Genomic DNA, 24,296 nt, shown 5'->3' with positions numbered 1-24,296 from the left:
CCTATATAACGCTCCTCCTCTGCCATTCTAGAGTATGCCATTTCTATTCCTCAGTTTGCTTGTGCAAACTAATGGAAGGCAGCAGCGGACTCACATCCTGAAGAACTTCCCACCTGTGCTATCCCCTAACATAGCACTTGGTTTATTTCTTTTCAGGCACTCAATATATTTTGAAATTATTTTAATTAGCTGCTGTCTAGCCGCCTCCTCCAATACACAAGTTTCTTGAAAGTACAGAGCTTGTGTGTCTTATTCATTAACATATCCCCAGCATGTACCCCTTGGCACCCAGCCCTCAGTAAATATTTGCTGAATCAATGATACTACACACTGAATAACTTTCAAGTTGACTAGTATTCTCATGCTAGCTGAGGAAATGGGAGGAGCAAACGGATATCTGAAACTACTCAAAATAAAGCACTCTGCAATTACGCAAAGCAGGGTAGAGATGCCAAGAGTTCCTAACAAAGGTCAATCTTTGTCCACTAATTTCATGAACCCAGGAAACATGCTTTTTCTCCAATCAGGACAAATGACTGCCAAGTAAGTTCACCTGAAAAAGGTCTCTTCTTCAGACTTGACTTTGGCAGGAACTATGTCCCTGACCCATCAGCCTGGCACCAATCCACATTCCTCTGAAGTTAGCAGTCCCAGCTGAGGAAGCAATAACCAAGAGAAGAACAACTTCTCACCAAAATTTGCCGCTTCAGACAGGTTTACAGTTCTCTGCAGAAGAGGGCTTGTTCATAAAGCCACCAGGCACATACCTGCCCCACCACACCCAGCAATCCCCTGCTCTAGGGGAAATGCCAAAAGTGGAGTTCCCAAGGGTAGCAGGGTGGCTCAGGTGACTGTCTCTCCAGAAACATCTCCTTCTAAACAACCTAAACGCTAAGGATGATTCTCAGGTACTTTCTCATCACACCTCCCCAGACCCCAAGGAACAGCTTACTTATTGGTGTGATCAGATCCTAATTTTCTGCATTCCATAGAAACAGTAAGGCAAAGAAACAGCAGTGATTTGTAGGTCATAAAACCAGTAGGCCACTAATTTAATAACTTCACACAGGATTTTTTTTTTTTTTTGAGAGGGAGAGACATGACAAAATAGAAAGTATTCTTTCTGGTTCTGTTCCAAGAGGCCAAGAAGTCCAGGAGTAGAAAGAAATGTTTAATTCATATCTGTAGCCCCAACATCTAGCTCAGAATCTACAATATTGTAAATATTGTAGACAGTCAATAAATGCCTGATGAATAAATGATTAAATGACTAACTGAACCTCTGCATCAGCCACCACCAAACCAATCAATTCCAGGTTTAAAATTCAGATCAGAAAGTCAAGGGTACTTCACCTTTCACATCACCCCTCTCTAATGGTCTGTCCCAGTCTCAATCCATCTCTCAAAGTTTTACAAACTCTCCTTTCTAAAGAGACGTTAACATACTGTCATTATTTCTACCACCCTCATATCATATGACTTTTACTTACACCTATATATATTAGCTAGGTGACTTTGGTCAAATAACTTACAGGGTCTCAGTTGCCTCTTGTATATCCTAGACTTGGATTTGATGACTTCTAAGATCATTTCTGGGTTTAAAAAAAATAACTTCAGTTCCCTAAAGCTTCATAAATTATGATCCTTACATTCTCTTTTGCTCTGCTTATTATCAATGTCTAATTTACTTCCATTTCAATATCACAATTGTCAGAAATTATGACAATACATAAAGAACTTTTGGCCGTGAAAAGAAGAGAAGCAAAAAGCAAAGGAGAAAAGGAAAGATATACCCATTTGAATGCAGACTTCCAAATAACAAGGAGACATAAGAAAGCATTCTTCAGTGATCAGTGCAAAGAAATAGAGGAAAACAATAGAATGGGAAAGACTAGAGACCTCTTCAAGAAAATCAGACATACCAAGGGACCATTTCATGCAAAGATAGGATCAATAAAGGACAGAAATGGTATGGAGCTAACAGAAGCAGAAGATACTAAAAAGAGGTGGCAAGAATACACAGAAGAACTATACAAAAAAGAGCTTCACAACCCAGATAATTACGATGGTGTGATCACTCACCTAGAGCCAGACATCCTGTAATGTGAAGTCAAGTGGGCCTTAGGAAGCATCACTACAAACAAAGCTAGTGGAGGTGATGAAATTCCAGTTGAGCTATTTCAAATCCTAAAAGATGATGCTGTGAAAGTGCTGCACTCAATAGGCCAGAAAATTTGGAAAACTCACAGGACTAGAAAAGATCAGTTTTCATTCCAATCCCAAAGAAAGGCAATGCCAAAGAATGCTCAAACTACCACACAATTGCGCTCATCTCACACACTAGTAAAGAAATGCTCAAAATTCTCCAAGCCAGGCTTCAGCAATACGTGAACCGTGAGCTTCCAGGTGTTCAAGCTGGTTTTAGAAAAGGCAGAGGAACCAGAGATCAAATTGCCAACATCTGCTGGATCATCAAAAAAGCAAGAGAGTTCCAGAAATATATCTATTTATGCTTTATTGACTATGCCAAAGCCTTTGACTCTGTGGATCACAATAAACTGTTGAAAATTCTGAAGGAGATGGGAATACCAGACCACCTGACCTGCCTCCTGAGAAACCTGTATGCAGGTCAGGAAGCAACAGTTAGAACTGGACGTGGAACAACAGACTGGTTCCAAATAGGTCAAGGCTGTATATTGTCACCCTGCTTATTTAACTTATATGCAGAGTACATCATGAGAAACGCTGGGCTGGATGAAGCACAAGGTGGAATCAAAATTGCCAGGAGAAATATCAATAACCTCAGACATGCAGATGACACCACCCGCAGAAAGTGAGGAAGAACTCAAGAGCCTCTTGATGAAAGTGAAAGAGGAGAGTTAAAAAATTGGCTTAAAGCTCAACATTCAGAAAATGAAGATCATGGCATCCGGTCCCATCACTTCATGGCAAATAGATGGCGAAACAATGCAAACAGTGAGAGACTTTATTTTTAGGGGCTCCAAAATCACTGCAGATGGTGATTGCAGTCATAAAATTAAAAAAACGCTTACTCCTTGGAAGAAAAGTTATGACTAACCTAGACAGCATATTAGAAAGCAGAGACGTTACTTTGCCAACAAAGGTCCATCTAGTCAAAGCTATGGTTTTTCCAGTAGTTGTGTATGGATGTGAGAGTTGGACTATAAAGAAAGCTGAGTGAAGAAGAATTGATGCTTTTGAACTGTGGTGTTGGAGAAGACTCTTGAGAGTCCCTTGGACTGCAAGGAGATCCAACCAGTCCATCCTAAAGGAGATCAGTCCTGGGTGTTCATTGGAAGGACTGATGCTGGAACTGAAACTCCAATACTTTGGCCAGCTGATGCGAAGAGCTGACTCATTTGAAAAGACCCTGATGCTGGGAACGATTGAGGGCAGGAGGAGAAGGGGACAACAGAGGATGAGATGGTTGGATGGCATCACTGACACAACGGACATGAGTTTGGGTGGACTCCGGGAGTTGGTGATGGACATGGAGGCCTGGCATGCTGCAGTCCATGGGGTCAGAGTCAGATATGACTTGAGTGACTGAACTGAACTGAACCTCAAATTCAAAATGCTAAGTTACTAAATAAATTAGTTCCTTAGATAAAATGCTTAAGAACTGAATTACTTCAAAATTCACAGGTGAATGAGTGGTTTCCCCCTCTTCTAATACAGACAAGATTCTTTCCTCAAGCCCATTTTACACACACACCATCTTAGGTCACAGGAGATGGTAGCAGTCCAAATAACTTAAAACACATGAATAATCCAAAACCAAGAGCATACCTGCAAAATGAATTTCAACTTTATCTCTTAAAAAAAAAAGTAAAGGAACTAGGTAAAGCCACTTTAATAACTTTCTGAAACAATGTAGGAAATACACAACACAAATGGTGGTGGTGGTTTAGTCACTAAGTCGTGTTCGACTCTTGCAATCCTCTAGACAGTAGCCTGCCAGGCTTCTCTGCTCATGGGATTCTCCAGGCAAGCATACTGGAGTGAGATGCTATTTCCTTAACAATCAACAAAAAGGTGCCCAACAGAAGAGTGAAGCTGATTAAGCCACAGGTTCATAGGCAATTTCCAAGCCAACAGAGGCTTCTGAGTGAGAGAAGCCAATGAAAACCATCAACATCATGGCATCTTAGACCTCACATGCCAACACAGCAGGTCAGTCTTTTCCAAATACAGTTTTTAAAAATAATTTCAAGGTCCAACATTATCTAGAATGACTTGCTCAAAGATTCAAAGCACTAAACCAAACTTCTTGGCAGCACATTCTTACATTTGATGTCTCCAAGGTACATGCCATGGACTCCACCCTCACCCTACCCAACAGGTGAGGACTGCAGCCTTTTTTTCACCATTTCCAACACCTGGCTTGAGCTTCTCAAATTCCAAATGGGACTATCCAAATGGGACTTCTCAAATTCCAAATGGGACTAGGTGATGACGAAGACTCACAGTCCTTGGCTCTCGGCACACAGAAAGGAAAAAAAGAAAACGCTGGCTTTCAAACTCTCAAATGAAACAGAAGAGGCACTCAAATATTTGTTGATTGAATGGTGTTTTGACAAATCTAAATCAGAGTCAAATCCTCCAGTCTTCCAATCAGAAGGACTCTGTGTGCTCGTTAGTGCTCACTCAGTCATGTCCAATCTTTATGACCTCATGGTCTGTAGCCCGCTAGGTTCCTCTGTCCATGGAATTTTTCAGGCAAGAATACTGGAGCAGGTTGCCATTTCCTACTCCAGGGAATCTTCCTGACCCAAAGATCAAACCTGCGTCTCTTTCATCTCCTGCATTGGCAGGCAGATTCGTTACCACTGTGCCACCTGTGAAGCCAATTCTTGGATGAATCGCCCATAGTTTTAAAATTATTGATCTGGACTGGTAAGCAACTCTTCTAACTTTCCCAGTTAGTGGAGAAATCACTAACATTTACTACAAGTTAAAGGAAGTTTTCAAGTTGAAACATGAAGCTGAACTTCTTCAGCAAAAAGGGACTGAAGCAATAATGTAATCCAATGTCAGCCTCCACGCAAGAATCCTTCTACTGCATCTTTGACAGATAAATCATCCTATCTCCACAAGAGTACAAGTTCTGATGGAGACTCATTTCTTTGCTACAATGTCCATTTTATTGTTGGACAGCTCTAATTGTTAGAAAATGCTTTTCTTAACTAAATCACCAGCCTTCCTCTCTCTTTAACATAATGGTGCTTGATCTCTTCTCCAGAACAGTAAAATCTACTTCCAGAAATGATGGAATTTTCATGGAAAATGATTATATAAAGCATTTCTTTCCATAAAAATTTGTTGTAGGTCAACACTAGAATGTTATCATGAGCCAACCAGTGGCCTCTTTTTTTTCTTTTACAAAATTCTTCCTTATATCAGTACTTGCTATTACCTGTATTCATGCATAAACGATTATGCCAACCCTATATTACAAACTCAACAAGTAGAATAAATGAAGACACGTACCTTGTTCAAAGTTCACTTCTGCTACTATCTTTGCTTCTCATCCCTACTTCCACTTCCATGCTCTCTTGAAGTGAGGATAGTAACCAAGAAAATAAGTCAGGGCTTCCCTGGTGGTCTAGCGGTTAAGAATTTACCTGTCAGTGCAGGGGACATGGGTTTAATCCCTGACCAGGGAAGATCCCACATGCTCTGGAGCAACTAGGCTTGTGTGCCACAACTACTGAGCCCGAGCTCTAGAATCCGCAAGCCGCAACTACTGAAGCCTGTGCTTTGCAACCACAGAAGTCACCACAATGAGAAGCCCGTGCAACAAAACCAGAGAGCAGCCCCAACTTGATGCAACTAGAGAGAGAAGCCTGCATGTAGCTAAAAATAAATAGATAATTTAAAAAGAATAACAAGTTAATATTAAGCACTTTCAAAAACACTTCTTATTCATTAACAACAAAACTCCTGCAGCAGGCTTATTATTCCCAGTTTACACAGAAAGGAATAAGGCTTGAAAAGTCAGGTGGGTTACCCAAAATCTGAACCCAGACATTTTGAACACATGCTCTCTCTACTGTACCATACTGCTTCCAAGTGTGTCTGCTAAGTCACTTCAGTCGTGTCTGACTCTGTGACTCTACAGGCTGTAGCCCACCAAGCTCTTCTCTCCATGGGATTTTTCAGGCAAGAATACTGGAGTGGGTTGCCATTTCCTCCTCCAGGGGACCTTCCCAACCCAGGGATCAAACCCCTGTCTCTTATGTCTCCTGCTTTGGTAAGTGGGTTCTTTACCACTAGTGCCACCTTTAGGGACAGTCATTACTGGTTCCCAGAACTGCACTGATTTTTAGCCATTATATTCTTTCACCACAGGAAAGTGCTGTGCCCATCTCTCATGTTTATTAATGACTCATGACTCTGCCTTATATTCTCCTCAGTTCAAATCCTATCACCCTCCTGAACAATTTCAATACCCACCTGCAAAATCTATCCAGCATTTCTGCCTTAAAGTTTCATAAACTCATCAAATGCCAAGATCTTCATCTGTACCTCAGCAATTCAGACCCACCATGCCCTGAAACCATTCTACCTCTAAATCTTCAACTCCCAACATCTTACTCTGGCTACAACCTCATTCCCCTCCAGCTGTTTCTCTCTACTACTAAACCTGCTATCTCACCTCAGAACATCTTTGCCTCAAGACTAAACCATCCAATTCTTCAATTCATCTTATTCATTAATTCAACAAAAATTAATGGAGTGCCTACTCTGGGCTAGGCACTATGGTCAGGATTAGGAACATAACCATGAACTAGATGTAATCTCTATCTTCACAAAGCTTCTAGTATAGAGGAAAAACACACAAAATTTCACAAACAACTGTGATTATAATAGGGAGAAACACTGGGGGAGGGGCATTATAGCATATAGGGAATCAAGAAAAGCTTTCCCAAGGAAGTGATATTATATCTAAGAACTGAAAAATAAGTAGGAACTGGAGACAAATTGGGAAAGAAAGAATGCTCTGAGTGGAGGAAACATATCAATGTTCTGTGGCAAGGAGGTACAGAGAGGTGAAAACAGTGAAAAATGAGAACAAAGGGGGGCCCAGTGGACCCTACTGAAGACTGAGATCTTATTAATATCCTAAAAGTAAGGAGAAGCCTTTGAAGAGTGATAGGCAGGGACAGGACAGAATCAGATTTAAAATATTAAAAGATCACTCCAGTTGCAGTGGGAAGAATGCTTTATAAGGAATACAAGTGGATTTAGGGAGAACTGTTTAGAAAACTATGGTAAAATGAGATGACAGTGAGCTAGACTAGGATGAGAGCAGAGAAGATGAGAAAAATGGTTCGATTCCACTTTGTCCTTTCTTGCCTATCTAAACATAAACATAATGAGTGATCACTTTATTCTCCCATAAAAACCTAGTTCCCTTATCCTTTCATCTGCACAATCTGGATAGATCTCACATTCAACTTCTCCACTACTAAATGAGGCTATTGTACAAGACAAGAGCCCACAATAATACGGAGTAATATGACTACAGATATATCGTGTTCTCATTCCTTTCAATGAGACACTGCTTTCTTTTGCTTTAGTACCTAACCAGTCTTCTCGGCTACTATCCTATCCTTTCACCATTCTCCCTGAGCCTCCCACCAAATCCTTATCACCTCCCTTACTCCCAGTAGATGACCTTTCTTCCGACTTCACAGAAAAAAGTATGAAACAAAGCAAGGGGTGTTCCTTCAGATTTTCCTCCTGCCTTATCTGCTGGCTGTTATTTTCGTCTTCCCTGCAAAACTCTTTAAATTAGACTACACTCACTGATGGTACTTTCTCACCTGATGGTCAGTCCTCGACCAACTAAAACTGGCTTCAATAGAAAGACAAGGACACTGCTGTCTTATACAGAAGACCATCACCATCCTCCTTACTGCTTATCTAAAGTGTCTCTTTGTAGCATTTGAGACACACAGACCACTCTTCCTGCCTCTCTTTCTGTGCCTTGGTCACCTTTGTGAATTTTTCTTTCTGTGCCTGCACCAAAGGTTACTTCACCCACAGTTCTAACCTCAAGCCTTCCATTTTCTCATTTTATATCATCCCCTTGAAGAACTTCATTCATGCCCCTGAGCACCCAAATGTCGATGACTTCAAAGGCATCTGCTGTCCCCAACTCTTTCTAATTCAACCAGGAATCCCACAGGCACTTCAGACTCAGCACTATCCCTCCACCTGTTCAAGCTATTTTTCTTCCAGAATTGCCTTTTCTAGCAAGTAGCACCATCATCCCTCCTATCACTTAAGTCACAAGCCTGGGAGCCACCCTGGATTTCTCTCTGGCCTTATCCTCACTCACAAATCGTCCTTTACTAAAGTTTAGTAATTTTGATCTTAAAGAATTCTCAGATCCATCCAACATCTTCTGCAGGCTACATCTCTTTTATCTTTTCTCAGGTGTTCAAAACCTGGACCCCAGGAAATAGCTTTCTAATTTCTCCCTCTTCCTTTCTCCAGCCATTTTTCACAGTGGTTGCTTGTAGAGGCTGATCAGTCTAAAATGCAAATATGACAGTATTATATCCCACTGCTCAATGGATCCTCAGTGACTAAAGCTTAACATCCAAATTCCTACTCAAGACAAATAAGGCCCTTCATGATCCAGCTCTACCTAATCCTCCGGCCGTATCTACATCCCACCTTTCCCCCTCTTGTACTTGATAGTTCCACGAGTATATTACATGCTTCAAATTTCAGTTCCCTTGTGAATGTTGTTCCTTCTGGCTCCTGGTCTAGCAGGTGAATTCCTATTTCTTCTTTAAGGCTACTGTAAGTACCACCTCATCTGCAAAACCTTCCCTGGCTTCCCAAGTTAAAGTGCCCACTTCCTCCTTGGTGTTTCATCTTGTACTCTCCCTCCAGCATATCATACTGCACAGTACTTGTGTTTATTTACATGTCTGTCTCCCCACTAAACCATGAGCAATTTGAGGGAAGGAATCTTGTCTTGTTCATCCTGTATTCCTAGCATCCTAGCACCTGGTAAGTACTTAGTTTTCATTCAGATAAACTGAATTCTATTTGTACGGTATCCCACTACACCCTCCCCACCGCCCTAGTATTGACAATAACCAGATAATCAGTGTTAAACCGGGCATCTCATAGTGTTCACCATGTTGTAAACAGTGGGCATCTCAAATACATTTGCTTAAGATTGTTATATGATCTTATTTGCAACAGATTTCTCTCCCTAAACGTTGTTTAGCTCAGACTAATACTAAAATCAGTCTTCATGGTGAGTGCCCAACTGTTTAGTAACAGAGAAAAGTGACTCAAAATTAAATACTGATATTTAACATAGCTATAGATAATACATAGCTGTAGATAATACAGTTATGTTAAAATGTGTGAGAAACTACTGACCCTACATTCTCTCATCTAAAATATCCCCCAAAGTGTCCACATTCTCACACTATATCCACTCTCCTGGTCCACTGATGCATTACAGCTGTATCTGAATACTCTCCAACTCCTCCCCAAACTCACTGGAAAACCACAACATTCAAGACCGTCAAGAATTTTCAAAGGTCAGTGACTCCTCCATGTCTGTGATGTCAGTTCCAAGGAATCCAGACAAGGAGAAAGAGAAAGGACAGAAACCCTTAGAATTTCACACAATTGTTGACTAGGAGGGTGGGAGAAATGAAAGACTATCCTGGCAGATTTTTTTTAGTTAATATGTGCCCTTCCAAGTGAAAAAAACAAAATATTACCTTCTTAGAAACAAAGGAAGATTTGACTAAATTCCATACTAAAAAGATCTGCTGCTGCTGCTGCTGCTGCTGCTAAGTCGCTTCAGTCGTGTCCCACTCTGTGTGACCCCAGAGACGGCAGCCCACCAGGCTCCCCCGTCCCTGGGATTCTCCAGGCAAGAACACTGGAGTGGGTTGCCATTTCCTTCTCCAATGCAGGAAAGGGAAAAGTGAAAGTGAAGTCGCTCAGTCGTGTCCGACTCTTCGCAACCCCATGGACTGCAGCCCACCAGGCTCCTCCGTCCATCCATGGGATTTTCCAGCCGAGAGTACTGGAGTGGGGTGCCATTGCCTTCTCCGTAAAAAGACCTATGTACCACTAAATGTTATAGTGTTAGTCACTCAGTTAAGTCTGACTGTTTGCAACTCCATGGACTATAAATCACCAGGCTTCTCTGTCCATGGGCTTCTCCAGGCAAGAATAGTGGAGTGGGTAGTCACTTCCTTCTCCAGGGGATCTTCCCGACCCAGGGACCAAACCTGCATCCCTTATGTTTCCTGCACTGGCAGGTGGTTCTTTGCCCTCTGAGCCACTAGGGAAGCCTGATGTATCACTAAATGTTATAATCCACAGTAAAAAGTGGTAGGACCAGGATTTTTATAAATCCAGCCAATCTGACTCCCAAGTACTAAACTCCACTAAGTCCAGGGAGGAAGACTGAGGAGACATGGGCATCTGCCGCGTGCAAGTCCATCCTCGCTGCCTCAACTCCTTTCACCTCCACCTGGAGAGACAGAATAGGCTCTGGATTCAGACAGATCTAGGCTCCAATCCCTTATCAACTACTAACAGCTGTGCAATCATGGTAAGCAATATGACTGTTTAGCGCCTCTGTTCCTTCAGGTATAAACTGGGGGAATTATCTACACTTCAGACTTCCTGTTAGGATTAAATAATGTAAGATATAAAAAGCTTTTAGGACAGTGCCTAGTGTTCAGTAAGTCCTCAAAACATGTCAATTGCCTTCTTTGCACCTAATTCCCTCCCACAAGCTCTGCCTCACTCCGCTGGTGCCCAGCCTTTGTCTCTCCTTCAGAAGCTCCCTCTACTCTTACAAACAAACCCTCCAGTCCTACAGCCATTTCTTGGCCCAGTCTTAACACATACACACAGTACCTGTTCTATCACTCCCATTCCAGTGTCTTTTAAGTCCTCAAGAAAATGTCATAAAGAGATTCCCTTAGTTGTATCCTCTCCCAGATAGTCCCTCAAAAAAAGAGCAAAAAACAAAGTCTGTCCTCTCCTAGAGGTACAGACCGAGCTCACTGTGCGTGTGCTCGGCCTCTCAATGGTGTTCGACTCTTTACGACCCCATGGACGGTAGGCCGCCAGGCTCCTCTGTCCATGGAATTTTCCAGGCAAGAATTCTAGAGTAGGTTGCCATTTCCTCCTCCAGAGGATCTTCCCAACCTAAGCATCAAACCCATGCCTATTGTGTCTCCTGCACCAGCAGGAGAATTAAATAGTTCATTTATCCCCAGACCTCCAGGAACAGCAATTTCCCACATATTGACCAAAATTCTCATGCCTTAATCTACCAGCCCTACCTCCCCACCCTTAACCCTTACTACCCTACTCATTCCAGATGTCTATTTTCTCCCCCAAAAACAAACGTAAGAGGAAAAAACTGAATCCGATCATATAATTTACCACTCCCAAAACAATTTATCAGTATACCATAGGCTATTGTGGAAACACACCAGTAAAGATTCAAGAATTGGACCTCTGGCTTTATCATTACCACTGGTATGTGTCAGAACAAGATTTAACTATTTTTTTTTCAAAAGTTTCTAGTTTTGTTTATTTTTAAATCAGGCTACAAACAGCAAAATTTGTTCCTAAAGGACAAATCCCATCAACAGCCAAATACTAATATACAAATGAGGGAGAAGCTTACAGAGAACTCCTTATGAACTGGCATTTCTCTATTCAGTGCTACTGATAAAAGGCTCCCTGGGTTATAGTTATTTGGGAAATTTAATAATTTGGAAGGCTTGTACAATGGAAGTGACCTTTGGAAAAATAAGGGCAGAGAGAGTCACAACGAAAGTCTATTATTATATTATTGGCACAACAAGAGTAACTTGAATAGGAACAGAAACCACGTTAGTGTTTACTTTTTTAGATCCAGACCACTATGCCTATTTGCCCACACAATGGTTTTTTTTTTTCCTTTCAGCTAGGGTGAAGGGTAGTCCAAGGTTCAACTCCCAGTAAGTTCAACTTTTAGAAGAATAACCTGTAAAACAAACAAACAAACAACAGTTCTACAAGCCCTTAAAAATATTCTGATTACTGAACTTTTGACATCAGAGAAAAATAAATATTACGAAACCACACAGGCTAGTTTAATAACAAAACACACCATCTCTCTAGAATCAACCCTCAAATATTCAGTAGTTGACAACCTTCTCTCCCCTTCTTGATTCCTAACTAATGGCCATTTCACTGTCAATTACAGAACTTCCGTTTAAGGGAAGAAATAGCAGAAGGAAAAAAAAAATTACAATGACTATCCCATCTGCAATTAGTTACCCACAGGAAATTAATTCACTTTATAAATTTCTTCTGATAAATTAACTTCCTTCACCATACTATTACTAATTTTTATAAAAGCCTCAAACAAATGGAAAAAGAAATGTCTTTTTTTTAATTATATAATTCAGTTCAAAGAAAGATATTTTTATCACTATTATTTTTTTTAATTCTTCAAATGCAGTTCCACGGTACCACCTTTCCTGGCTATATCTAAACCTCATTTGAACTCCCATAGGTACAGTGTGTGGATAGTAACTACTATCCACTGGCACTTGCTGATACCATATACCACCTTGTCATATTAGTTGGCCTTCTTATCTCACCAATCTGACTATCAGTCATTCATTCAAAATTTACCAAGCTGGGTCCACCACAACCTGAGGATACAAAGGGTGAAGCCACAGTCCTACCTTCAAGGGACTCCAGTCTGGTGTGAGAAATCTCAACACGTTTCTAGTGCCCAGTGGGGTAAGAAGTATAAGAAGCAACTAGTTTACCTGGATGGGTTAGGGAAGTTTCTCAAACTGAGGCTTTAGGATGGGTAAGAGCTCATGAGACTGAAAGACAAGATGCATTCTAGGTAGGACTAAGATCCCTGAGGCTGGCACCTTTATTTTATACTTTAAAAAATTCTAAACAGGCCTAATGAACTGCCTGGCACATAGCAGATGCCTAACAAATATTTGTGGTTCTAAATTATTCATGCTAGTACATGTGTGTGGATAATCAAGAGCTAATCTATACCTAAAAAAATACCTAAAACAGTCTTCTGAATTATTAAATGTCACCATTCAACCCATAGATATGTATAATCAAGCTCTATAAGAATAGATGTATTTGTACAGCTATCTGTTCACTAAGAATAGCTTCTCTTTTGCTATAATTTATTTGTTTTAAAAGCACTTTCACAAATATGGCCTCATTTAATAAAAATTTTAAAAATTAAATACCCATTGAGACTTTTTTATCCCCTATTTTCTAATGGAAAACACACACACACAGAGAAGCTTACAAACTTAAGTGATACCCAGATAGCAAGGAGCTTGGACCTACGTATTTTGAATTTGAATACAACACAGGGTTCATATCAGTTCCCCAGGGATTTATAGCACAGTCAAATCAGTTTAGCCATGCAAAGTCCACAGGTTGGAGAGCTCTTGAATATTTTGCTGTTAACTACTATCCACATTCACCCACACTGTCTACTAGCCACCACAACCCTCTCCACCCCCACCAAGCCTGCCAACACATACATATTCCTATTTCCAGGTTACAGGTAAGAAGCAGAAACTCCAACCCCGGGTATCTTGAGCATTATTTGGGTCCCTTTCATTTGTATGAAAGTGTGTGCTAAGTCGCTTCAGCTATGTTCAATTCTTTGTGACCCCATGGACTGTAGCCTGCCAGGCTCCTCTGTCCATGGGATTTTCCAGGGAAGAATACTGGAGTGGGTTGCTATTTCCTTCTCCAGGGGATCTTCCCAACTCAGGGATCAAACGCGCAGCCCTTATGTCTCCTGCATTGGCAGGTGGGTTCTTGACCACTAGTGCCTCCTAGGTTGTACCTTTTGTGGTAATAACTGCTCTTTTAAAAGCAAGCAAGCCTCTTATATTTATGCACATAAAATCAATTATGAGCATATAACACAATCTGACAAGTCTAGTCGACCTGGGAATATAGGTTAAACACTTCTATTATTTACATAATCAACACGTCACATTCAGCTCTTATGTGGAACAGGCTGGTGGTAAGGGACCAAAAGTCAGTCTATTTTCTTTATTTGGCCCTTTAGAATTATGGACTTTAGAACCAGGATATCATAGATCATTTCATTCCATACCCTCAAGTGACAGATGAGAACACTGAGAACCAGGTGAGTGAGATTTAGTGACTTGCCCAAAGCTAACCAGTGAGAAAACAGTGTGTAGAACATAAGTTGGTTAACTCCTGTTCCAGAAATCTTCACTTGACTTCACATATACTGATAATTTTCAATTCTCCATGTAATCCACTTTGTGGATTTATCTATGAAAATTCCATCTTCTCCTGCCACCCAGCTAAATCTCTTACTTCTACAGATATATATCAAAGAAAAAAATGTGTACCTGGGAAATTTAGTTACTTAAGCAAACCATATTAAAAAAAGGAAGTCATCCATCTATAAAGAAAATCACAAAGACACATTCAAATTAAATCATCATTTTTGTTTTGCTCAACAACACTAAAAATATAAATTGGATTTGAGATACTGTATTCTTCTAGACTTATATCCCTTAGGTCTGAAGTTTTATTAAATTACGTGTGACATACACAGAGATTTTCCTTTTTCTTTTCTATTGATAGTATGAAGCTATGCTTCTCGTACATTATTAAGATATCATAGCAATAATTAAACTTTGAACAGAACAAAACACAAAAATCAAGAAAGCACAAACCTTTAACATATTACTTCTCCTTGTCCTAAAATGTAAAATGCCTGCAAATATCAAAGCAAAAACTTTCCTTGCATTCACATTTATTTTTGAGAAAGCTACATTGCTTCGTCCTCTTAGAAAGGGCCATGATCTGATCAGCACAGTAGCACCGAGAGTCACACAGTTCTCCCCTAATGAAAACCTTAACCTCCTGACTCAGCCATTCAGTAAGCACTTATTAAGGACCCACTCAATGCCAGGCAGTCTGAGTGAAGAGGACATACCATACATCAACTGAAAGTAAAAGTCGCTCAGTCGTGTCCAACTCTTTGCGACCCCATGGACTATATAGTCCATGGAATTCTCCAGGCCAGAATACTGGAATGGGTACTCTTTCCCTTGTCAAGGAGATCTTCCCAACCCAGGGATCGAACCCAGGTCTCCCACATTGCAGGTGATTCTTTATCAGCTGAGCCACAAGGGAAGCCCAGGAATACAGGAGTGGGTAGCCTATCTCTTCTCCAGTGGATCTTCCCAACCCAGGAATCGAACCAGGATCTCCTGCACTGCAGGCAGATTCTTTACCAACTGAGGTATGAGACAGTATCCCTGCTTTCTAGATGTTCATCTAATGGGCTGGTTCCACAGAAAATGCCAGACGGGTATCAGCTAAATTCCTTTATTGGACAAAGATTGACCAAGGGACAGGGACAAGAGACAGAAAAAGATGAAAAGGAAATTTTGAAAAGTAAGTAGTCTTTTCAAAGTTCACCGAATAACTTATTTTGGATTATAAAAATCACATGTTCTTCTCCAAAAATACGAGTCATCAGAAGTTGACTGCAAAGCCTTTTGATGATAACAGCTAACCAAATATTTTGGTCAATGGCACTGTTTCCTCAATCTTCCTACATTAGGAGGCCAGGCAGATACTACCCTGGACCGACCAATATAATTTTGTTATTTATTATAAGGTCCATAATGTAGGAATGTGGTTGATCTTACCAACAAACTGGGATGAACTGTTTTCTGTGTAGACAGATGCTTCCAGTAAAATGTACTATAAGCCTCTAACAGATAATAAATCCTGCTTAATTTTCTTGCCACTACAGAGCACAGCAAAGTAGTATAAGGCAACCTTCCCAACGACATAGCACAAGGCCAAGTTTTCAGGGTGACAAGTCTCTGCTTTTCCTTCTCCCTTCCACAAAAAGTACAAAAGGTATCAATCAGTACACAAATCATATGGCAAATATCCCATTGTCCCCTGAGTTTTTCTCCTTGAAATTAATCATGGAAACTAACCCCTGTGAGAATGAATCCTATTTATTACTAACCCATAATATTAGTACTGGTGGTGGTGGAGATAACAACCGCTAGCTTTGCAGTTCACAATACATTTTTCAAATATATTGTCTTATTTACTGAAAAAATGAAGAGAAGATAAAAGGAAACATCATAGGCAACTATTTCAAATATCAAAAAAATCAAACCCAGTTTAACTGGAATTAAAAAGCAAGCATTTTTAATTCCACCAAAGAGTCAAGAAGTTATTTCTATCAAAAAAGCAAAGAGCTGACTCTAGCAAAGTAAAATCACAAATTCCCCATTAAACACTAGGCCTAACTGATTCAATTTATAAATGTTAAGATCACAGTCTAAGAATCTGCTATTATAAATCTGTCCCAAATGTTTTACCCACAGTTAAAGACTCAACAAATATTCTTCAAAAGAAGGAATACTTAATGATGAAGCTGCTGCTCTAGAAAGACAAACTGACAACACTCTCTATTCAAGTATCTTTTTAAAGATTTAACTAACATTTATTGTGCACCAATCAAGTACCAAGCACTAGGCTAGACACACCCATATAAATCACCTCATTAACCTCATGAGCCATGCCCAGAAATTCTGGAATCAAAATGCTAAACTGACTGGACCCCCAATACTAGTTTTAACACTTACAACCTTGATCCCACCTGATTAGTTCTTAGAATTCAGTTCCTACTGGAATTCAGCACATCACTCTCACAGATTTAAGCATCTTTTAATGCTTTCTACTATGTAATGCCCATGGAAAAAAACCCTGTGCCTATTTTTAAGCTGCTAACTCCAGAACACTGCTCATTCCAAATATGGCACATAGTAATAATGGCCTTAATCTAACAAGTACTCTCTTGGATCACACTTGCTAAAGAATAAACCCAAAATGCCAACAAAACTGAATTTCAGCTAGGCAGAAGACATTGAATTTTAATAGTCTTCCCAACCTCGAGACTATTTTCTAGTCCTCTGAATACAGAAAGTCTTCTCTGTTTGAATGAGCTGTGGAAAGCAAGTTTGACCCAAGAGTCACACACTCATCAGAAAGAACCAAGGGAAAAAGAAAAAAAAAATTCCAACTGGCATGACCACATTACAATGTTAACAACATATTACTCATCATTGTGCTACAAGAAAGAACTTGCAAGTGGGCAAGGAAGTCAAAGAAACAACTCTCCCAGTCCTCAAAGCACAAACACATCCAAATGCCAAAGCAGGTCAAGCTGTCCAGTTTACACCCAGGTATGAGTGGGTTCAGACAGACTGGGGAGAAGAGGGGAGAAGACAGGAAAATAATTGTGCAGCTGTGCCTGCCAGCCCCACGCAGATTTCTCTCTTGGACTCATCAAGAACCCTTTAAAAAAGAAATACTGGGGGAACTTACCTATTTTTACAACTTGATATGTGCAATTACAGACAACATATAGTATATGTAAATGGAAACACATTATAAAAACTGTTGCAGACATTCCCTTTGGAATCCATCAGATCTATATTTAAATCCTAGCTCTGCCACTTTCTTGCTATGGCACCTTGCACAAGCTATTTAACTTCTCTATGTCTTAGCAGGAACCTTACCTGATATTCACTGTGATATCCCTCAGCACCTTAAACTGTGCCAAAATATCCTGGTGAATTAATATTAACGTAGTAATAAATACTCTGGATGAATTATCTGCAAGCAGGTATAAGAATATCTAACCTATGGAGTTGTTATTAGTAATAAATGAGGTGATTATACAAAACCCTTAGTATAACTCAGCCTAGGGTCTTCACTATTAAACAGGAAAGTTTTCTCCCCTTTATTCCCTAGCCAGGGCAAAAGTTATAAAAGGAGGGCTTCCTTTTTTTTTTTTTTTTTTTTTTTAAAAAAAAAGAAGGGGTCAGTAATCTGCCTGCCAATGTAGAATACAAGACAGATCCCGATCCGGGAAAATCCCACGTACTGTGGAGCAACCAAGCCCATGCACCACAACTACTGAGCCTGTGCTCTAGAGCCTGGGAGCCACAAGTACTGAGGCCACGTGCCACAACTACTGAAGCCTGCATGCCCTAGAGCCCATGCTCTGCAACAAGAGAAGCCACTGCATTGAGAAGCTACCGCACTGAGAAGCCTGCGCACTGCAGCTAAAGAGGAGACCCTGCTCTCTGCAACTGGAGGAAAGCAGCAACGAAGACCCAGCACAGCCTAAATAATAAATAAATAAAATGACATAAGAAAAAAAGTTATAAAAGAAGAGTCATGGCAAAGATTAAGATAGGATAAGAATTGTAGAAGCCAAACGTTGGAATACAGTGGCTAGCAGGGACTTAGCATAAAATCTAGAAATATTCAATCTTGGCTAATGAAATTATCTAACAGTGCCAGACCCTTACAATAGATATATAGTATGTGTTAGCTGATCCAGAAAATGCTATTTTGAGTCTGCAGGTATCTGTTACCACATTGGGTAAAAGCCTGGTAGAAGGGGGAAAGCAAAGGAAAGGAAAAAAAGTATAAGAAAGAGTCACACCTTAAATATACCTGACTACATATTTAAAAACAAAATATAAATGATTTTTCACAAGGCCATTTGATTCTCTAAAAACATACCATTAGCAAAAATACCATATTGATCCATACAATTTACAGCCCTTTTTTAGTAATAAGATCTGTGTGAGGAAACTGTTCGTAACTGCTGACAGAGTAAATAAGCTTGAAAGATCCAGGTCCAAAACTCTCCTCCTCCCATTACTCCAAAAAGACTAAGGTGGCCTTTGAGGTTATTTCATCTATAGTTTGTAAGCAAAGCAACCTACCTATAAGCACGGGAAAGGACTATTTTATCTTCAAACATTGGGGATCAGAGAGTATATGCAATTAAGTCCAAAATCTAAAGGAAATTTATTTCCTTGACTGTGAGGAAGTGAAACTCAGAAGATAGTTCTAAGAAACCCAGGTCATTGTAACACTGTGAGCCTGAGAGAACTATACACATTTAGAGCCTAAATACAAGGAAAACGTATGTGGAACTGAAACAGCTTGTGGTTAAACCTCATCATAATGTGGTCTTCAACTTCCCATTTCACTTCCAGGCTCTGTGATTTAACCACTTGACCCACCTCCTCGTAAGCTGTATATAATAGAAATAGCACTGGACAACAGTCAAAAGCATGGGCTCTACACCAAGTTCCACTACTTACAAGGCATGCAAACCAGTTACTTAAACTCTGTACTCAGTACGATCTGAATGTTGGGCTAGACTCAGTGCTTTTTTCCACCAAGGCATTCCTTTGGAGAATAAATGTATTAGAAACCACACAAACCCAGCTCCCCTACTGCTATAACCCAGATTAAAAACATGTGCATTGTTCTTATCTACCTCTTTCCTATAAAAGCAGTTACCAAATGGTGTTTAGTTTTCTTCAAATCACTTGAATCTCTCCTTTTTCTCCATTCCCATCATCCCTGTAAAGACTCCTTTCCCAGAATTGAACAGTCTTCTAACTGCTCTCTCTCCTTCCATTTCACACCACATGGCTGAAACAATTTCCCAAAAATACTAATTTACATATATAATTCCCTGCTCAAGGATTTTTCATTGTAAAGATAAACTGAAATCCTCTACATGGGATTTAAGGTCCTCTCCAATTCATCTAACTCTCCAACTTTATTAATCTCATTGCTCTCCTAGATGAAACACTGAGTCTACTTGTTCTGCCCCTCAAACAAGACAGGCTCAGCTCCCTGTTCTCATTCCTTGAATGTTCCCCTCTCCACTTACCCAGTCTTCTCTCTTCTCCAAGGCCTAGATTATACTAAGGGTACAAATGTTCCCTTATCCACTCTCTCTAAACTTCTGTATAACTATATATCTCTATCCCTTTACCCCAGAAAGACTAATGCAGCCTTTGAGCCTACTTCACCTACAGTTTGTAACCAAAGCAACCTACCTACAAGCAGGGGGAAGGACTATTTTATCTTCAAAACCATGGGTTGGAGAACATATGTAACGTCATGGGTATTGAGACTTAATACCCATGACTTTGTATTACTAGTTTTCTTTTTATGCAAACATTCAGTCTTCATAACTAATTATTAAGTTCTTGATGACTTTAATTTTTCTATACCTGAGGCCTAACTTTTCAAAGGGCTGCTGCTGCTGCTAAGTCGCTTCAGTCGTGTCCAACTCTGTGTGACCCCATAGACTGCAGCCCACCAGACTCCCCCATCCTGGGATTCTCCAGGCAAGAACACTGGAGTGGGTTGCCATTTCCTTCTCCAATGCATGAAAGTGAAAAGTGAAAGTGAAGTCGCTGACTCGTGTCCGACTCCCAGCAACCCCATGGACTGCAGCCTACGAGCCTCCTCTGTCCGTGGGATTTTCCAGGCAAGAGTACTGGAGTGGGGTGCCATTGCCTTCTCCATTTCAGAGGGCAGATAGCCAATAAAATGTTTGTTGGTGATGGTAACTACCTTGAACAAGTCATTTAAATATTCTGGGCCTCATTTTCCTCACCCAGAAAATGACAATATGTAAATTCCTTTTCCATTCTAAAATACTATGTGAGATTATACATAATACTACACAGTCTGTTTTTCTTTTTTCTAAAAATGTGTCTCTGTGTTTGCATCCTATTTTAACCCAGAATATAAATTCCCAAGGAGCCAATTCTCCTAATACTTGTTTAGTTTATTTAGTAGGTAACAAAACCTTGGCATCTCCTTAGAGCATCTTGTCCAAATTCCAGTACACAACACGTGTTCAGTAAAAAGGAATTTATCATCTCAGCCAGGAAGCAAACATCAAGGAAAGTCTGCACAGATGACTTTTTTCAATCTTAATTTCCATAATGAACTAGAATACTACAAAAAATTACAAGTGTGACAGAAGGACCTTAATGTTAAAATGAGAGGTTACCTCGTGTCAAATAGCTAGAATTTACTTCAGGCAGCCAAAGTAGTTAGGGTGCAGCAAATCTTAAGTCTAACTCTCAAATTCTATTTTCAGAATTCTGAGGAGTCTGGGAAGTCTTTATCCCCGGTCAGTAAACAGGGACCAAGTATTCCTCATATTAGATAATCTTGCCCCTAGTACTAAGGGAAATTTTCAGAAAATGAAGAGTCTACACACTCAGCCAGGTGAGCTCCCAGTTCAATGATGAAACCAAATACTCACAAAGGAACTCAAAAGAGCAGGAAAGTTTTTAAAAGAAATGAGAGCATACTACCTAAAATATTTTTGTTAGCATTATTATATGTTCCCATTATCTTGCCTCAGTTCCTCACATGGGACTATCTTCATGTAAATATCAAGACAAAGTTCTAAAGCCTCAGATGAATTCTTTTCCTTTGAAGTCAGTTATTAATGATTCAAAAGGCACTAGTAGACCACCTCATTTAAAATGACCTGACTTTTCAAAGAATGATTTTAGAACACAAAGATGATACTTTCAAAGCTGATGTGGCCTCCTCAATATACCTTTGGTATAGTTAAGGTACAAGGTTTATAAAGAATTCTAAGCCAGGTTTGGGATGACAGGAGGAAACAGAACCTGTTAAATCTGTATGCATATCCCTTTCCCCCCATTTCTGTTCCTCAGTCCTATTCTATGATATCTGTTAACTCCCGCTATCTACACTGTTTCTTTGCTCTTTCCCCTGACATCCGCATTCCTCTTCCCTTTTAACCTAAGAACTGTTGGGGGAACCACAGGTAGGAATCTGGTGCTAGGAGTTAGGGCTCTTACACTCTTCCCTTTTAAGTCTCCAGATAAAGTCAATGGTGACAAGAAGTTTTTTCTTCCATGGTTTTCCCCACCACCCCAGATCTCCCTTATCAAGACTAGAGAAGAGACATGAGAGGGTGGCAGGAAATGATAGTGGGGGAATCATTTACTCAAAGATTGTAAGCTCATTAAAATCAATTCAATCAATTACATGTATTACAGCTACTGACGGCAAGAGTTTTCATCTCAGGCTCATTTTCCTGAGGTGAGGTTGTATGCCCTAAAACATTCACACACTCGCCCACAACCTTCCTCAATATACTAAATGTCTGCTGAGAAATAAGAACATTTTATCCAAAATCGGAGCTAAAGATAACTACAAAAAGAAAATCTGTTGTAAAGTTCAAAAGTGCATTTTAGAATTATAAATAGAGTTGGAATTATTCACTTCAAAAAGGTCTGTGATAATGTTCTTCAGAACCCCAACAGGAAATCAAGACCTGACCTATTAAGTTTAACCACAGTTTAAGCAATGACCATTAAATACAAGATTAAGCAATAACCATTTAACACAATAACCATTAAACATAACAACCTAAACATAAGTTTAAAGAATAACCATTGGTGATGTATGACTTATTTTATCTATAAAATTGCAATTTCATTATAGTTCAACTTAACATTTAATTTCTTCCTGGCAGGGGAGGGAAGGGTTTTGGTGAGGCCTAAACAATGTTATGTTGGTACTACACATTCCAGAATTAAAAGCTTAAGAATATTTTGCCGAGATACAATCTGGTCTCATCGATAAAAATGGTGCTGTTAAAAGTATATGTACATATACACACAAATGTGTACATTTATTAGGCCTTCTTTTTCAGAGACCAAAGAATTCCTGTTTCTCAGCAGTATTTATTAAGTGAACAGATAGGCTGCTTTTTCTCACCACCAATGTAAATCTCCAGGGAAGGTGTCAAGGCCTTGATGACAATAGCAGAATTTGATAGCTAGTGAAATGAGTCTGGCCACAGAAGTACACTGCCTCAAATGCCATCAGGATCAATTCCCAGGAGTTTCCTCATTGGGATGATATCACCAATCAATTTTCATTTCATTTCTCAGGAATGTTTGCTCTCATCTTCTATAGGAAGTCAGTCTTAAATGCACTCAACATTTATGTACATTTTTATATAATTTACAGTGCTGGATGTTTCTTTATAAGCTTTATTTTTCATAAAGGCCACATTATATTGCTCATAATTACACAGCTCACCAACTCAGAGGACTGTTTTTATTGTTTTATTCATTAATTAACCATTTAGTCACTAAGTGACTAAATGCCTAATATGTTTATGTTTCTGTGGCAAGTAAATATGAGGGATACAAAGATAAAAGAAACTACTTATCTCCTTTCAAGGAGCTCACAGTATAAAAGAGGCAAGCCAAGGGCATAAATAAACTAAAATACAAAAATACACAACTACGACCAGATCAGCATCAATAAAATGATAGGCGGCTTTAGAAATAGGAAAGATTACAGCTTGCAGGAGGAGAAAAATCAGGAAAGTTTTCATGGAAGATAGGGTTTAAACTGGGACTTTGATGGTAAGACTATTTCACAAGACAAGTGGGGAGGGCAGTGGAGGAAACAGGCTTAAAGATCAGGTGATTAAATGAACTAGATCTACATGTAAATAGTTCTGAAAAACAGCACTGAGAGAGAGGGTTGCAAAAAATACCTGATTCTGATTTTTATTTATGATTTCAAAATAAAACTATATGTTGCTTGTGCCTACATTACACATTTTTTTTAAAGTATAAAACATAAAATGCAATGATACATACCAATTTAGGCCAGTATTCATTTCCCAGGAAAGAGGAAGGGGATAAGGATGCAGAGTAGGACTTTGGCTATATCTAATACTTAACAGTTTATATCTTAAAAAACAGCAAGAAATCTAAAATAAACCTGACAAAATGTTAATATCCACTAAATCTGGGTTGTGGGCTCAAAATTATGTCAGGGTTTTTCCCCCTGAACTTTCCAAAATATTTAAAATATCTTATTATTCAAAGTGTTTAAATTAAGAAAGGGCCCGGAGACTGGAAGAATAGGGGAGTCATTAACACAAGAGTAATCAGGAGCTGGTTTAGGTTCCCCTAAACTTCCAGAGAACACTTGACAAGCTCCGTTTTAGACTGAAGAGGATCCTTCATATCCCTCACCCAGTGTGCACAAAAAGCACTGAGAGCATAGTGGGGGGCGGGGGGGGGCAGTGGGCGGAGGCTGACAAATATGGACAAGAAAGAAGTATTTATTGCCATCCTAGATCAGATAACTGAAGGGAATGAGAACCACCTTCCCACGTAACTTAAATGCCTGCGTAACCAAGTCATCTCCCCTAAAACAAAGCCAAGGAAACTTCCAGTTACATAGGAATTCAGATAAAGACTCACTATGAGTGGCTATTCTGTGCCTCCTCTCTCTCC

At 39.8% G+C, this 24,296-nt stretch overlaps 1 protein-coding gene across 2 annotated transcripts in view; it reads right to left on the bottom strand.

Moving 5' to 3' along the window:
* Window positions 1-24,296, bottom strand: part of OTUD7B (OTU deubiquitinase 7B) — a 59,996-nt gene that overhangs the window by 27,878 nt on the left and 7,822 nt on the right. The window contains exon 1 of one of the 2 annotated variants that reach the window (XM_019956536.2): window positions 554-24,036. The exons of the other annotated variant lie outside the window; for it this stretch is intronic. The gene's annotated coding sequence lies outside the window, so the exon portion shown is untranslated. Of the gene's footprint in view, window positions 1-553; window positions 24,037-24,296 lie in introns of those variants that run through there. 2 annotated transcript variants of the gene reach the window in all.

The sequence above is a fragment of the Bos indicus genome, chromosome 3, assembly GCF_029378745.1.
Source record: "Bos indicus isolate NIAB-ARS_2022 breed Sahiwal x Tharparkar chromosome 3, NIAB-ARS_B.indTharparkar_mat_pri_1.0, whole genome shotgun sequence".
In the NCBI taxonomy this organism is placed as follows: Eukaryota; Metazoa; Chordata; class Mammalia; order Artiodactyla; family Bovidae; genus Bos; species Bos indicus.
Note: the sequence above shows the minus strand (reverse complement) of the source record. Positions and strands in the feature narration are given on the sequence as shown.